A 14,203-nucleotide genomic window follows, 5' to 3' on the forward strand; every position below is an offset into this window, starting at 1 on the left:
AATGCAAATGCCCTCTCTTCCATGCCAGTATATATAGCAGGAGAATTGCCTCTTTTCAAACTCTCCTGAACTTCAACGCAACATTTTGCGTTGAAAGAATTTGTCCTCATGTGTAGTCGATCCATGCCCTACGCTGCATCTTCAGTAGCTAAAGAGTGCAGGGTCACGCCCCCGAAAATAGCTGATCTACAAGCTCTCAACGCATCACGCTTGTAGATCAGCTATTTTTCTGTAGCCGTTTGGTCAAAAGTGAATTCCTCAGAATCAGTGTTGTGGACCGTTTATGAATGATGAGGTATAGGCACAAGTGCAAAGGAGAGGAAAGGAGAATAGAGGAGAGGAAACACAGGAAAGTGATGTTGATGTCAACAAATGTCCAACAGGGAGCCATGTGAGGGAAGCTTTACCTTTTTTCTTCCGTCTTGCCCCATTCATTGGACACTCATGGTGAAGGGCTTGGCGATGAGGACAGTCCATTCCAGGGCAGCATGGCATGCAGCTTCACGAGCTAATGGAGAATTCAGAGAGGAGATGAGCCTTTAATTTTCTGATAGGTGGGTGGATCAAAGATATGATGTGATTAAAGGAGAACCTGCAGGCATAGGTCTGGTCCACGGTAAATGGTTAGACAAGGGATTCTTTCACTCTTGTTTTTTGTATGTCTGTGAGTATGTGCGTGCGTGTGTGTTAACACAATCAGAGCTGGGATTCCTTTAAAAAGATTTAGAACACTTTCCTGTGATCTTTGTGTGTAATATGTGGTTTTAGATATTTTAGATTTTCGCAATGTCTCTGATGTCATGGACACTGGGCTCACTTACTTCCTGGACTACATCAAGGACTATCTAAAGAGGACGAGAAGCGAAGACGCACATATGCAAATTTGTGCATGTACAACTTCCTGGTCTCAACTGCGCATGTTTCTTTCCTTCCAGGGAGCAACATGGCGTCCACTGTACGGTCTTCGCTTCTCGTCCTCTTTAGATAGTCGTTGGACTACATGTTGTCTTCAATAAGATAGCCCTCCCCCTATCCACAAGGAGGAGCAGTGCATCATGGGAATTGTAGTCCAGGAAGGAAGTGAGCCCTGAGGAAATCTAAAATATCTAAAACTACATATATTACACAAATAAAGACCCCAGGAACGAGTTCTAAATCTTCTAAACATCATTAACATATATATTTTTTGCACAAAGGGTTAAGTGTCCAAGGATCCCTGGCTAATAAGACAAATATGCCTTAAAACATTATACTTGCCCTCTACAACTAGAACAACATATTTTCAGATGGGGTCGGCGGCCAAATACAGATACGTCCTTAAATTGTCACTTCATTATGCCAACACATTTGTACTTTTACCCAAGTACATCTTGAATTCTGGGCTTTTACTTGTAACAGAGCATTTCTACATTGCAGTAGTGATAGGCCTACTTTTACTTATAAGTAAAACAATTGAGCACTGTTTCCACTGCATATGGACTGCAGTGTGTGGAACCTGAGCAGATCACCTCGGCCTGGCCCTGTTGAATCATGTTCGGTGGTCTAATCAGCTAAACCATACCTCCCACACTCATTCTCAACGGCCACTTATTTCCAATAGTTACTTCCCTATGCGTGTGTGTGTCTGTCTGACACGGTTGCATGCCTTCACGCATGCATGCATGCATGCACGTGCGCGCGCACAAACGCACACATACATACATGAATGCATACACGCGACACACAACTGTGAACGCACTTGGAAATACACGCAGGTACACCAATATCATGTAAAGACACTCACTCACTAACACTTAGACAAACACACACGCACATACAAACACATGTTCACACACGTGCGCACATGTGTACAACTGTACATGCATGTGTGCGTGCGTGTGCTTGGACACACACACACACACACACACACGCTTGGACACACACACACACACACACACACATGTGGTGCTGTTGGCCCTTATAAGAAGACAAAATGAGAGCACTGCCTCAGGGCCTAGCTCGGCCAGTCCGACCAAAAGGGATGAGGTCATGCGATGGAACCTCATTTTCCTTCAAATTGCACCTCTTGATCAGCATGGCCGTGTTTCCTGCTACAATTACACTGACCCCAACAAGTCCTCATTAGCAGCAAATAGTGTGGAGGGAGGGGGGGGGGGGGGGGGAGTCAAGCTCAAATCTAAAGACCACTTAAGTTTGTTGGAACGCAGGATGTTTAGTTCAGAGATTTAAGACATCTTTCTATCATGTCTCGAGGCGTCTCTTTCACCTTTTTTGATTAGGAGGACAGTGGTTCTTCTATATGTACAGCATGTGTGGAGAAAAGCCTGCCCGACATGGTGGGGGGTATGATGATGACACCATGTCCCTCACTGGAGGCGCATTCCACCTTTAGATGGAGAAAGACATTCCGTGCAAAAACGCTAGTTTTTCTTTTCTTTTTTTTTAATCATTTGTGAGCAAATTTGACTGAGGGACTGCCATTGGATTTGTTTTCATGTCATATGAAAGCAGGGAATCATAGCTTCAAATTGACATGGTTGTTCAGTTTGACCCACCAGTTTTGGAGATAGAGGCTTATAGAGTAATGTCTTGCAGAAAACAGCGAGTTGAGAAAACAGGCTTGAAAGGTTCACTTCTGTGGACTCTAACATTACACCTAGCTACATGTTTAAGCATTTATTTCATATTTACATGTCTTCAGTGGACTCTAACATTACACCTAGCTACATGTTTAAGCATTTATTTCATATTTACACGTCTTCTGTGGACTCTAACATTACACCTAGCTACATGTTTAAGCATTTATTTCATATTTACATGTCAATTTCAGCTCTGACACTTATTTCAGACATGCTCTAGTAAGTGAAGAGTCTGCCTGTGCTCATAAAAAAAAGCTGGTGAAAAGCTGAAATTTGCGCGATGGCAGGCTCTCAGTCAAATCTGGTCACATTTGATTGATTGATTGAATACTAATAGTTTGCAGAAAAAGAACACAGGAAAGTACAGTTCAATACAAGGTCTGCGAAGAGGATCTAAAACCCATGAAAGCCTATATAATTGGCTTGTTTGTTTCCATTGGGGTCCTTCATATTCCATACAGTTCTCTCGAAAAACTACTTGCCGTATATTATATTCACCACTCATTTAACATGGCGTCCCTATATTTTGGGCATGTCATTATATAGGTGAATAATTTTCGAAAACGTTCCAACCCTTTTCCAAACATTTTCCCAAAACGGCAAAAGATTGCTGATCTTATAAGCGTTGTGAGCTTTTGTGGATCAGAAACCTTTACAATGTGACACCGTCGTATGACAAAATATAAAATATCAAATGATCTGTTTTTGTCACATTCCTGAGCCAATAATTTGATGACAGGGTCATCAGTCACTATAGTCTATTTGCCCATTGAGCACCATTGTGAACCCAGACATGTTGAGTACACCAAGGTTTGATGTTAGAAATGTTGAGTATGGCTTCCTAGCATTTAGAAACTGCCGGATGCCAACTTGCATATGTTGAGCAATTTTCTAAATTTGCATAATATGTGACCATATACCATTAACATTCCATTCCAAGCATTGGTTTTTGCTCATTGGGGTAAAAACGGCCATAGAACTTGCCCAAATGTGCTGACATCACATTTGTGATGATGGCTATGGCCGTTTTAACCCAAAACGAATGCTTGGAATGGATTCAGCATCACGAAAACCCCCTAGTTTGTTACTTAAAGGATGATGAAATTTAGATTTTGTTTTCCTTATAGATTGTTAATGGTATGGTCACATATTATGCGAATTATGACAATTGCTCAACATATGCAAGTTAGCATCCGGCAGTTTCTACATGCTGGGAACCCATACTCAACATTTCTAACATAAAACCTTGGTGTACTCAACATGTCTGGGTTCACATTCTGGCAACTATATAGGACATTCAACGGTCTCTCCGCTGGTCATCAAATTATTACTTGATTCAGGAAAACATTTTTTTTAGCACAGACCTGATTCATGGCTAAAGCACGGAGGCCCTCGGAGCGAGAGCTGTAAACCATCATGTTTCATTTTTTTTCGCTGCTCCGGGCCAAGCAGCTCCCACTTGAGTCAGTGTGATATACGAGTGTCTGTGAACCTCAGACGCACGTAAATTTACACCCAACTAATTGGTGGTGTAATAGTCAGGGGCTTTATAGTTCAACACGTATTGTAGCCTCCTGCTGTTTGGGACGAGAGGAAGAGAGAAGAAACACCTATTTCTATTAACGCATTAAGACTATGAGGCCGATTCTTTGAAAAGGTCTTCTAAATCTATAGCAGTTTGGGGAAAAAACCTATGTTTTTATGCCAGCGGTTCTCAAACTTTTTCAGGTGAAGGACCCCCAGAATATTTGTTCAAAGGGGTTCAAAGTCATTACTTCACTGTCTCCAGACACTGTGGACACTCCATCAAGCAAACTCAAAGTATACTGCTGCAACCATAGTTGTACATTCTTTATGATTTTGCAATAAAAAGGTTTATGAGCTGTTTTATCAATTGAAACCATTCTGTGTGTGTGTGTGTGTGTGTGTGTGTGTGTGTGTGTGTGTGTGTGTGTGTGTGTGTGTGTGTGTGTGTGCGTGCGTGCGTGCGCATGTGTGCGTGTGTCAGCGTATGAAATTATTATCGTCCCAAATGGAATTGTGTTGGGCCTTATCTGAAGACATAAAAATCCTCACACTCTCCTCAACGCTGCAATCTACAGAAATGGTTACTAAAACAGAAAACAGAATGGAAAACAGAATGGTTACTAAATGAAAACTAAGATTAAATATACTGACAATTTCGTCACCAAATAAAAACTAGACTAAAATGTTAGGAAGGGACTAGTGTACAAGAGATCCAGTATAAGTCATTTTACACTTGGTTGCATGCTGAAAATTGCCGATCTACAAGCTCACAGCACAGTCATTACGACGGTATCAAGGCCGGCCAATACATTTTAGTCGACTAAAGCAACTGTAGATTTAGTCGACTAAAACTAGACTAACACTAAAACATTCCAGGTAACTAAAATGTAACTATTAAAACGCCAAAAACAACACTGGTTAGCAGGGCTATGTCCGGGTTTGCATGCAGGACTTCTGGCCTTGCTGAGATAATAATCGAGGTCATCAAAGTTTGACCTTTTATTTACACCTACCCTTCTGAAAAGTGCACATGCAGATCTGTTTGTAAACAAAGTCACAGAGAGACAGGCAGCAAATCTCATGGATTAATTCAAACCTATAATGTTTTCAGATACATATTGTAGCGCTGCTGAAGTTTTAAACGAGTGATACACTGTTCTGGATGTCATCTTGAATGGGATTAAAAATGAGTAGTTCTGTAATCAAAACCAGCTGTGTTTGGAGGACGACGCAGCAATGGGAATCAAACAGGTGAATTTAATCAAGATTAATTTATATGCACGTGTGCCTCTACACGTCATCACGCAGCACGTTTTCATTCAAAGGAAGTAATTAAAATGTTCTCTTTATGGACTTTTGATATAAAAGTACACAAAAACATACCACACACACACACACACACACACACACACACACACACACACACACACACACACACACACACACACACACACACACACACACACACACACACACACACACACACACACACACACACACACACACACACACACACACACACACACACACACACACACACACACACACACACACACACACACACACACACACACACACACACACACACACACACACAGTGAGTGATGGAGACCAATGTGTGTGATAGACAAAGCTCTATTGTGCCAGACTAATACGATTAATATGAAGCTGTGTGTTTTTCCAAAGGGTAGCTCAATATGACACTGGCAGGCCCAGCAAAGCCCTCTAATCTCTGCATCTTCATATCATGTCATTCACTACTTGGCCTCTAGCTCGTCTGCACCGACGACTGTAGCTTTCAGGCATTCTATAAAGCCAGATTCATACCTATACTCCAACTCGGTTGCATGCTGAAAATAGATCTACAAGCTCACATCGCAGGCTACTACTTGGCCTCACTCCCCGAACCCACCTCACCCCTGCCCACTTTGACAGGCTGGAATGGCTTAGGGTTGACGACAGAGTACAGCACCTTGCATTGGGTCTGGTCCACAAGATTCACTACACCACCAAGATACCCATGTACCTGTCTAAATACTTCACCAAGATACCCATGTACCGGTCTAAATACTTCACCAAGATACCCATGTACCTGTCTAAATACTTCACCAAGATACCCATGTACCTGTCTAAATACTTCACCAAGATACCCATGTACCTGTCTAAATACTTCACCAAGATACCCATGTACCTGTCTAAATACTTCACCAAGATACCCATGTACCTGTCTAAATACTTCACCAAGATACCCATGTACCTGTCTAAATACTTCACCAAGATACCCATGTACCGGTCTAAATACTTCACCAAGATACCCATGTACCTGTCTAAATACTTCACTAAACGATACCCATGTACCCGTCTAAATACTTCCTTAATGTCAACGAAGTCCACACTCACAACATCAGAGGGAGTTCAACAAACCATGTGCAACCCAGATTCGGCACAAACAAGGGACTAAATTAATATCGCTCCTATGCCACCAAAATGTGGAACGCCCTACCAACAGTCATTAAGACATGCAAATCCCTTGACTCCTTCAACTGCTCTCAAAGGGCACCTGCAATTCGAATCTGATCCCCATAAAATCTGAATCCCCCCCCACCCGCCCCTTTTCCCCTCACTGTATATGTTTTTTTTCCCTTTTTACCTCTATGATGATTTCTTTTTGACTATATAGTTGTGTATATTCGTACGTCTCTAAATGTTTTGATGAATTGAAAATAGTGGGCCCTATTGTAAACAAGTGTAATGCTTTATGGTGTCATCCACTCACTGTTAACAGTTTGTATTGAGTTGTATTGAAATGTACTGTAATTCTGCAAACTGTTAATAAATCAATCAAGCACGACGCGCTGTGAGCTCCAGCAAGTGTAAAATCAGTCATTATGACGGCATCAAGGCCCGCCTAAATCTGATCCTAAATCAGTCATTATGACGGCATCAAGGCCCGCCTAAATCTGATCCTAAATCAGTCATTATGACGGCATCAAGGCCCGCCTAAATCTCCACTAAATCAGCCGTAGTTTTAGTAGACTCAAATCTTATGATATTTAGTCAACTAAAACTAGACTAACACAAAACATTCCGCGTGACTAAAATGTGACTAAAACTAAGTGGAAACTATTAAAGAGACCATGACTAAAACTAAAATAGAAATGTGCTGCCAAAAACAACACTGGCATGGACACACTTTTCATTCCATAATAGCAAAGAATTGTTCATATTATAATTATATAGACTTTCTTGTGTCAGATCACGACGTGCTAGTGGGATTGAATTTGGCTCGGAGTTGAACATATAGTCTGCAATGTACAACCACACCTCGAAAAGCCTCGAAAGACTGCTGCTATTTGCCTTGTATTTAATGATTAATCATCACATTTTATAATGAATTTTGAATATGTATTTGTAGTGATTCCAACTGTTAACTGTCCTAGATTGTTTATAATTCATATTTTTTCAAGGGATAAAAAAAAAGAAAAAGCATAATTCTTTAATGGTTTAAAAACGAGAACTTGTTTTTTTCAAAAGGATTCCATTAAAAGGGAGGAGGGTGGTCCAGTTAGTAAAAATAACAGATCTGACGTGTTGTCTTCTGGGTCTCGAGCGAAACATAAGGCCTTGTTGCCTCTAATCCGTGTGCCAGCCAGTGTGTGTGTGTGTGTGTGTGTGTGTGTGTGTGTGTGTGTGTGTGTGTGTGTGTGTGCGCCTGCGAGACCCGGAACTGTCACCGCAATGTTTTCTCTGCACCAGCATCGCCCCCACCATGACAAGAGAATGTACATTTTTGTCCCGACGTAATTAAAGCACAATTCATGATGCTGATATTGTGAGTGTAGGTTTTCCTGCCAACACTGAGAGGGCCTAAGGGCTTGCTTGCACTACATCGTACACTATGCCCTTGCACATCGAGCGGGCACAAGCTGTACTCCACTGGAGCGCATCCCAAAGGGCTCTTCGTCATTAGCTTTGCCACTCGGCGGCCAATTGCTGGAGCAGGGGGAACAAAAGGCCCCGTCCACCCCTGCATGCTCTGATTGCTCCGAGTGAGAGAAAGAAGAGAGAGGCGAGGCAAAAGTCTGTGTGTGTGCCCGGCCCGGGACAGGGGGCCTCCTGCTTGGCATGGCATGGCAGAGCGGCACAGGGTGTTCGGGACACAGAGGTAATTGGGGTCTCTTATCAACCATGCATAGGTTCTCTGGGACTTTTTGGTTTTTTTTCTCATCGGATTCCGTTTTTCCTCGCACTTGTCTGTGTTATTTTAGTTTTTTTTATATAATAAAAAAAAAAGATCACAGAAAAGCTACACAAGCATATGCTTAGGAAGTTCAAAATTGCATCATCTCTCTCCATCAATCTCCCCCCTGCCCTTTTCTACATACAGTACGTGTATACACACACACAAATGCAAAAAAAGAAAAAGGGAAGGGGGGGGGGGGGGTATTTCTTCGTGAAGTGAGTCTGCCAGCTTGTGTGGACTGGCAGGTGTTTTTCATCCATTAGATAAACCCACCGTTTCCAATAAAAGTGACAGGAGAGAAAAGACAGTCCAGGAGGAGAATAGAAGGGGATCCTTTGTCCCATGATCATGACTTGAAGTAATGACAACCAATGAAATGCTTGGATCCTTCTTCTTGATCCTCTCTCTCCCTCTCCTTTCTCACCGCGCCTCTCTCTCTCTCTCTCTCTCTCTCTCTATATTGTGATCCTCCTCATGTGCCTCTAGACCCTCAGGATATTTGGATATCGCACAGAGTCAAAGCCCCGTCAATCAGATAAGCAGTGACCTCGCAGACCCCGCAGATAAGACGACGTTACACGGCAAGAGGAAATGGCAGACAGCGCGTGTGTGTGTTTGACTGTTTGTGCGCGTGTGTGTGTGTGTGTGTGGGGGGGGGGGGGGGGGGGGGGGGGGGGGGAACACAAGGCCCCGACTATGATGGCTCAGTGAAGCAAGGCTGATCACAACGGCTGCAAGGCTGCCAAGAATTAAGAACATTGCTGCTCACACCCACCACTGCCGTCGCCATTTATGGAGCAGTGGTTCTCAAAGTTTTTCATGTCAAGGAGGACACCGGAATTCAGCTGTTTTTGAATAGCCCAACATGTGAATTGATTAAGTGGTTTAAATTATTGTGACGCTACAGTACAACTACTCTCCCCCCCCCCCAATGCCATCTATAGACAACAATGGAAATGGACAGAATATAGGATATAAGAATGCGATATGTGTAAAAAGCTCACCTTCCCGTCAATGGCACGGTAGCATCACGGATGCCATTTCAGCCAAAAGGTCACCTCCAACATAATGGATCCATGGATGAGCTGGATGTGGAAACATTTTCAGGAAAGGGGAAAGTCACAATTGGGTTCATTTGTTGTGTGAACATGTGTCACCGACTAGGCACAGTATAATAACAAATGCTATTTAGAGTACAGTCCATATAAATACAAATGAAGCACTATTAGGCCTGATGTTTTTTGGCCTCACTGTACGCCTTTTGTTTTATCACATCATTCCAAACATAACATGATTGCTTTCGTGGATCAGTCATCTTAATTGTCATAGACAGACACAAAACAACAGATCCATGCCCTGCATGTATTAATTTAGGCTGGTTAATTTGCGTGACGTAAAAAATGGCCGATCGGCAAGCTCACAATGCATTTTGAGTGAGCTTGCAGATCTGCCATTTTATGCGTGCGGCATACTGCCATAATGGCAAAGCATAAATCAGACCATTGCATTCCATTACACTGGCACATGACAAAGGGAAGAATCAAGACCAAGCCTTTGTTTGGGACAGCAGTTTTTGGGTGGTCTGCAGGTTTGGAAGGCCTCTGGGCAGGATCAAGGTGATCTCCATTTGGAACACCAATAGGCCAACTTGTTGAAACAGATAGAGCCTTATTCACTCATAGTTCACACCGTGAATTCACCCATTTAGGCCTGACGTTGACATTTAAAAAACGTCTTCTAAATGCTGACAGTTTCCTGAAATACCTATGATTCTTTATCAGTGGTGCTCAATATTTCATGTTATGGACCCCAAAAATATATGTAATTGGCCACCGACACCCATCTGAAAATATGTTGGTCCAGGGACCCTCACAGAAGCAAAGATTTGAGTTAAAAATGTTTGCTCTGAAAGAATATATATGTCGAAGTCATTTTCACATTTTTCAAAAATAGCAGACCTACATGTAGATCTGCTATTTTTCAATGGCTAAAGCATAACATAATGCTTAAAACACCAAAAGGGGTTCGCGCCCAAAATGGGTTAAACACAAGAAGCAGGATTTTCCACATTATACTTATTTTCTTTTTTTTTTTACAGAGACTTAGCTCTCGCCCCAATTGAATAACGCATAGAATAATTCACTGGAGTAGAACTTTTCTCAGGCCCTGCATTTGAAGTCAAAATGTGTTCATACTATATAGGCTACTGCTCATACAAAAACGGCACTTCCATAATGAAGCCTTTTATAAACACAGTTGGTTATGGCTGAGCCTGTGAGTTCTTTTGCAGCAACACATTGGCAACAATGTAACGTACCTTTTTAACAGTGTTACACACTAATACACTTACAATGCTGAGGCTTCCGTGAAACCACAAACATTTTGTTTGTTTAGCAAAAGAAGAGTGTTCCTCATCCCCCTCCGGTGAAGACCCCCAAATTAAGATGTATTTGGCCGTGGAGCCCCATCTGTAAATACTTTTGCCAGGGACCCCCATACAAGATTTGTGTTGTTAAAACGTTTCAACAATATAAGAAATGCAGATGTTTTGAAAATGGCAGATCTACAAGCTCATGACACATTACATCGTTACATGCAATGAGCTTGTAGATCGGATATTGCCAAATAGCTGATGTAAACAGACTTAAAGTAGTTAAACTGATTGTGTTATATATATATATATTATATATTATATTATCTAATTTTGCTGGGGACCCCTAGAAGTCCCCGGACCCCACTGATCTATTAGGGTTTGGATCAGTGACATTCTGGTCTTTTCAGCTCACCTCAGTGGACAGATATTGACTAGTGACTACACAGAAAAGGGAGCCTTTTTGTACTTTTTATTTTACTAAGCCTTCTAGTGCCCTATACATCAACCTTAGCGTAAACTAATAAATGACGGCCAATCATTTTGCTAACCGACTACTTGAAGAATAAAAAATGTTAAAGACATATCTAGGCCAGCTACCAAAGGTTACAGCACTGGAGCGAAGTGAAATGAATGCTTGCACTGCCCTCTATCGCCCAAACACTAGTATAACAAGTGCAGTGGTGTTAAATAAACCATAAACCCAACCTCATTGACCATATGCAGACCACATCCATCTTGCCAGCAAGGTGCTAACTAGGTGCAACTTCCCATTGACAGCCCATTCAACCAAACAGAGAAGTCCTATCGAATTGTATTAAACAACACCAAACTCACCAACATTGCAGCTGTAAGAAAAGCTTGAATAATCCTCTGCAGTGTTTGCTTCATAAAGAATCACTCTAGACATGTTATGATTTACTTCCTGTCAAAGAATTCCTTGCAGGTGATTTTTTGAGTGGTGCAACCACTCCCTTACGGCTGTCTGCCTGCCTGCCTGGGTATGAGCACAAAAATAGCACCACCTGTGCGCAACCTAACACACACACACACACACGCACATATTAACTGTATATATGATAATTTTGGGTGTGCCACTAGTACAGTACAGTGAAGTAGAGGGTACAGTAGAGGGACCCCCACATGGTAACTCTGTCATTTCTCAACCGTTTCGGATGTGGGGCGGCTCGCCGGAATCGGGCCGGCACCCTGGCCTGGAACTTCCAGGGAACCCCTGGGGACCCGCACAAGGAGTTGCACCACTCACTTCACACGGGTGTGATTGTTCCTAAGTATTGGAGTTGGAATTGCTCGTTGAAGATCTCTGAACGGTCCTGTTTTGAATTTGCACATAATGCCGCAGGAGGTTGCTTTACTCATAAGGAGCGCTTCCAAACTCTGACACTTAGGGGAAAGAAATAACCTGTACGAAATGTCTTGACAGGAAGTAGCTCATAACATGTCCACGGTGGATTTTTATTAAACAAAAACTGTATAGTTTGAAAGAGGATAATTCAAGCTTTCCATACAGCTGCAATGTTGGTGAGTTGTTTTGTAAATGTCAGTCACTTGGTTCCTTTAACTTTAAAACCCATTTTGGGTGGGAACCCCTTTTGGTGTTTCAAGCATTATACTTTAGCTATTGGAAAATAGCAGATCTACAAGCTCATAGCGCGCCACTCGTAGGTCTGCTATTTTTGAAAAATCGTAAAAATGCGGCACAAATCTTTGAATAGGTATATATTCTTTCAGAGCGAACGTTTTTTTATTTCGACGTCAGGTCTAAATGGGTTAACTATCATACCCGGTCAACTATCATTTCTCTAGTTTGAAGTTTGTTATTTTCTTTGATTATTTTGGGTGCCTGCTTGCTGTGACTTTGTATGAAGTGGTATGAAGCGCAAGGTGGCCTTTCCAGCTGAGCCCGTAGCACCCTCGATAAGTGGAGCGAGGTACAGGAGTGTTGTTTTGTTTTTCGTTTGAGTTTTCTTTGATTTGATCTGGGGCTTGATTATTGTACTAAGTTTGAGCTTCGTTTTGGTTTCTGGTACATTTAGCTATTGTGCATTTTGCTTTGGTATTAGTCTTACATTGAAATTAATTGAGTTATTGTATCACTGCATTAATTATAATTGACTAACTTAACCATTTTATTCTTTGTACTGCTGAAGTGATGCATTTAATCAGATGATATATTAAGTTGAGATACTCAATTTGAATTTAGCACAAACAATAGATATAAATTTAGGTATGTGCCAAATGTGGCACAGTAGGCTATTAGGGTTATTACACTGTTACACTTGATACACGTACACAATTGAAAAAACACTTTTTTGGCCATAGTCACTTGCCCAAATGTGATGATGACCTCATCACATTTGTGATGACCTCATCACATTTGTGATGCCGTTTTTAGCCCAAGGAGCAGTGTTGTTTTCGTCAGGACTGACGATAACGTAAATGACGACGTCAACGCCCCTTTTTCCAGGACTAAGACGGACTAAAACTAAATACACTCAAATAATTCGGGACAAGACTGACGCTGACGAGCTAATTAGCTCTGTTTGACGCGATGACGATGACGAGACGTGTTTGTGTTATCGCTGACAAGACGAGGGTAGACGAACATGTTAGTGGATTGACGAACAAAGTTTTAAATGCATGAAAATGTTCGCCAATAATGTCACTGCTCTCGCCTCTATCCTCCTCTCCTTTCCTTGTTGGTCACGCCCATCTGCATGCATGCACATTGCACACACACACACACACACCGTCCCATTTCGACTCCGTGTTTTCTTCAGACAATAACATCACCAGACTGGGGGAAGCCAAGCCGCTGCAGATCACTTTGCTAGTTTGCTTGTCCCCGTGGATTGGAAATAGGATTTAAAAGGCTATCCGATGATAGCGTGGATTACAGCACACTTGTGTGCAATTATTCAACAAAGAATTCACATATCACCGCGCCTCGTCAAGACTCCAGTATCGGCTCAATGCGAAACATGTTGCACCTAGCCTAGCCTGGAAGCTAACGTTACGTCAATCAACAACTGTAGCTCTGGTCGATAGCGTAGTTAGGACTCAGGAGTTCTATGGTACTTAATTTGATCCTTTCCCCTCACTCACACCCGCGGAAGTGCAGGCTGTGCAGCCCCTCGTTTTTAACATAAAAAAAGATGTGAAAGCCTACTTTCCTCCTTCTAACACTATGGATCAGAGCTAATGTTATTCCAACTCCCAGTAGCAGTTCAAGTACCCGACCAGATGACATGGTTTCTAATTCTAACTAAACGGTTATGGCCAAATAAAATGTAAAATCTCCTATGGCTGTTACTGTATGTCCACGGAAGAAACAGAGGTGTTTTCTTATGGTCAACTCATGTCACATATTTGCTGCACCAATTGAAGCCCCCCCACCAACAC

The sequence above is a fragment of the Protomyctophum bolini genome (genome assembly GCF_963924005.1).
Source record: "Protomyctophum bolini genome assembly, chromosome: 10".
NCBI lineage: Eukaryota > Metazoa > Chordata > Actinopteri > Myctophiformes > Myctophidae > Protomyctophum > Protomyctophum bolini.